The following is a 4,790-nucleotide window of genomic DNA, read 5'->3' on the forward strand; positions in this document are numbered from 1 at the left end:
GAATTTTAAAGAGAGTAAATAATTTTTTGTTATTGTTAAATAAAAAATTTATAGGCAGTTTTATTATATTTTGAGAGAGTATTATCATTAAACCTATAGTAATTAAATGAGAGAATAAATAATTTTTTTAAAAAGATGATATAATCATGCCTTAAAATCACAACAAATATAAATTTTGTCATCTTGATTCTTCCTCATCATAGTTTTTCCAATATAAGGCCTAATAAAATTTTGGTTTTATAAAGTATTTAGTATGCATGTTATAATAAAATGTAAAATAATAACCTAAATCAGTCTCTACAAAATTCTTAGTTCTCTTACCAAGACTCAAACTTTTTACTAAATTTTAAAGTTAAAATTGATATGTCTAATAAAATAAAAAGTTAGAAATTAATTTGTTGAATAAAAAGTTTACCGGTAATAATGAATTTTAAACAAACGAATGAGTTTAACTGTCCCAAATTGATTAATTTATTATCCATTTGACATATTACAAATTTACAATTTTTTCTATTTTTTCACGCTATCTCTCAACTTAGTAGGCCAATGACTACTCCGCCATGGACATAAGCTCCATTTAAGGGTTTGTTGTTGGCAAGTGGGTTGCTACATGCACAAGTCATGATTCGAATCCCCAACACTTGTTAAAGCAAACTAGTCAGTTAACCACTAGACCACTCTAAATTAGTTACAAATTTATAATTTTTTTTTATTTTCCACAGTATCCCTCAGTTCGGCAGGTCAAGGATAAATGTAACACCCTACCATACAGAGTCTTATGCTTATGTCATAATTCAGAGATGGCAAGGTATTACAACCTCTAAAACAAAAATTTAGTACGTATAGTAGTATGAATAATTGATTATAACTAAGAGCCTTTGTAGAAAAAGGGGTAAACAAAAACCGTAACTCGAAAGCACAACACTCCGATCGATAACGTAACGAGTAAAGGATAAGTGAACGCGAGATCATATATATAAAGGAGTGTCAAAAACAGGAATATCAAGACTCAAAATCCGGCTGCGAAGATAACCGGTCCGAGCATAGCAATATATACATATGATAGAATAAGGAAAACCCCAAAGGAAACCCAAAGAGACACAAATACAGAAATCTAATCTCCAAAAATCCACTCTAGAAGGAGTCATCACAGTTTGTATTATTTAATGGAGATAAAAGTATCTAAACAAGATATATAAACCAAAACAGAGCCCCGAGAACAAAGATCTTCGCTAATCCGGAAGTCTCTAGCATGCCTCAGCGAGAAACCTCACGCCCTGCATCTGAAAACCACAAAATCCGCATGGGTGAGAACCAGAGGTCCCCAGCACGGTAACAGCTTCCACATATATAATACATAATAATAGAGGAAAGTCGAAGGCAATCCTAGAACTTCCTCCAGATAATATCAAAGCTTATAAACAAGCTAAACCGTAAGTGGCAACTGACTAAAGATTCTTCAGTCTAACTAATACTTCCCTTTCCAATTCCTTCAGACCTCCCAACCACCAGCAGGAGTATAATATAGCAAACACAGTTATATCAGACAGAAGATATACAAATAAGAACAATTAAGGCATTTAGACAAATAGCAAGTAATATGCAGTCAAATAGGCAATCTCAAACAATTCATGTAGTATGCTTATGATGCATGCCTGTCCCTAGTGGCTGATGATATCATCTGTCGGTTATAGAGCCAATCCGACAAGTCCTGGTAGCTAACCATTGGTGTAACACCCTAACTACCAAAGCTCGCACTTCCGGCTGCGCGACTCTGATAGCTCGGACATTACGACGACACTTATATTATTTAATACTAAAATATGAGCCTATTTAAAACTTTAAACCGCAATACCGCTCCCAAAAATACTTTTACTATACAACGTACATCCATACATACCATACAACTTACAAAAACTCATAAAGGGTACATACATATATACACTTATATACATAGATAATATTATAAGCATTATCCAATACAATTCCTATCCCTCTTACAGAACATATCAAGATAAAGGCGAGGGTGCAGTAAACCATAACTAAAATAATACAGAGCATCACAACAACAATTAAATAAGCTCTTCGTAACTTCTGCGCCATATCCTGAAAGGAGAAAAATGTAGGGGGTGAGAACATCATCCTCGAAAGGGTTCTCAGTAGAGGGTTTTTAGGAATTACTGTAATAGGATACGTGAAGATAAGCCGTACCAGTGATTCATAACCGTCTTATGCCTCTTTTCAAAAACAACGGTTTACAATGAAAGTAAAGTCGGAAATCTTTTCGGAAAGAAGAACCGTTCAATTCTCAAAAACTCAAAAGCCTTTCAAAACGGTTTATCTAAGCGAAACCAAAATAGCCTTTCATATTTTATTCCAAACCAGAAACACAAGACCGAAATCAACCATCAGTTCATCTCATTCCAACCACGGCCCTAGGCCCAAACAATCCAACCAACAACCAATCACCACAATCCAACAGAGTCCCAGATGCAAACACAGATAGGAAGTTCAAGCACAAACAAACAGTTATTACAAGTAGAACAGTTAGCAATTAATCACATAGGCAAACCAAGTATAATATGCACACCCAACCAATGTCACACAAATGCATATGATGCATGCCTGTCCCTAGTGGCTGATGATATCATCTGTCGGTTATAGAGCCAACCCGACAAATCCTGGTAGCTAACCATTGGACTGTCCCTCTGTCGTGCATCCCCAACTCGAGTTATACTCATCATAAACTTGATCATAATCATTATCCATATCCATCACCCTCACTGGTGAATATTTATGGGGGCGAGCTCATCCGGGGCTTTCACTTACGACATAGGGTCAACAGAGTATCAAGTCTCAACCTGGAGCACGTGGTGGCTAGCCACTGCTACTACCCAGGGAAACTCGTATCTCAGATAGTGGAAGTGCAACATTCACATTTATCAATGATTCAGCATAAACATGCAATCAATCTCATCCATGGATCAACATCCATCTCAGCCATCCGGCTCACGGTTCATTCTAGAACCAGCCAATATTCATATCATACACAGCCATTCCGGCTCACGGTTCAATCCAGAACCAATCAATATTGATAATCACACACAGCCATTCCGGCTCACGGTTCAATCCAAAACCAGTCAATATTCATAATCATACATAGCCATTCCGGCTCATAATAAAACAGCACTTCCACCATTCAAAATCATCAGATTTATGAAATCGGCATTTAAGCCATAAATCATTTTCTCAATTCATTTCACTTTGAAATCAAGTTTCAACTCTTTTCAGCCTTGGCTTTAGAAATCTCGTTTCTCAAATCATCTCAGGCTCATAAGCCAAATTTACTCAAAGTGAGTTCCCTTTTTAAAACAAAGCCACTTTCGGCATTCTCTTTCCAAAACTTCCAAAACCATGGCAAGTTAAGGATTTATTTCAAAATATTCAAAATCACCCATACAACAATGGGATTTCATAACAAAAGTTACTCGGTAGAGTCCCAAGTCTTTAGGGGAGAATAACATAACTCATTTCGCCAAATTCATTTAAAATCATTAAAACATTGGCTTTCTGATTTGAGTAAGCAAATAGGATCTAAGCCAAACCGAGTCACGTAATCATTTACTTCTTTCAAAGCCGTTTCCTTTACCTAGGTAAAACCAGCTTCAACCCCCATGATAAATTCTAAAGCATTTCGACTGTTCAAAATTGTTTTAGTCTTGCAAAAGTTCAGAATTCAAGGAGCACTTAAAACCTTTCTCAAACATTTCAAAATGAAACTTGTCAATAGACATTCAGGTTCTTTCAAAGCCATTGAAACTTCTTTAATTGAAACTCCCAAGTCAAATTCAAAGGCATAAACACTTTTCACGTTCAAACAGCTTTAAAACACAAGTTTCACCTAAATAACTTTCTCTTGAAAGAGATACAATGCCTTTCTTAAGAAGCAAGACTAAATTACAATTTCCCCTTTTACTAACTCATTTCAAAAGCATGAATCATCCTTTTCTTGATAATTTAAATAAAATAGTAGAAGTCTTTAACTCATCATTCTCCAAACAACATTTCAATAAAGACTCGGATTTTATAGAAATTTCGGCAGCACCTCCCCTAAAACTTGGACTTTTGCCACCCGGTTCGGGTCCCAACTAAACCGTTTCTCATTCCTTTTCAACAGCTCAAAACCAGAAATCAATTCAAAAGCAAGCTAAATCCAACAGTCGCCTCAATGGCATACCTCAAGGAAACCATTTCAAAAATCAACTCAATATCAACCGATTTAACTCATTTATAAAGCTTTAAAGAATCGGTTCAGCAATAAATCATTTATCAAAACCAGAGCAATTAAAGCAACCCAGGATGGATTTCAAGAGCATTCTATCTTTCACATCATCAAAATAATTGACTCAATTCAAACCAATCATCAACGGATTAAACTCATTTCAAATATTTAAAGAATCAACTTCAAACATTACATTTCACAAGCCACACAACAATTCAGCCAAGCCAACATCCATAATCATTCGAGTCAATCAAATAATACATAAGGCAGATACAATCGCCAAATACACAATATCTCACATCAGTATCCATATGTAATAATTCCAATACATAAAACATAGTTTTTGGAAAGCGCCCCTACCTCAAAATGCAAATTCCATAACTCGAAGGCATCACAGCGTCCTTTCCGCCTCGACCCGAAATCAACAATCAAAATCCTGACTACCAAAACCTCAGCTCCAAACCGTTTCCTCAGCAACCACAACGACTCTAATCGCAATATATAATAA

This window comes from Arachis hypogaea, chromosome 16, assembly GCF_003086295.3.
Source record: "Arachis hypogaea cultivar Tifrunner chromosome 16, arahy.Tifrunner.gnm2.J5K5, whole genome shotgun sequence".
Classification (NCBI taxonomy): domain Eukaryota; kingdom Viridiplantae; phylum Streptophyta; class Magnoliopsida; order Fabales; family Fabaceae; genus Arachis; species Arachis hypogaea.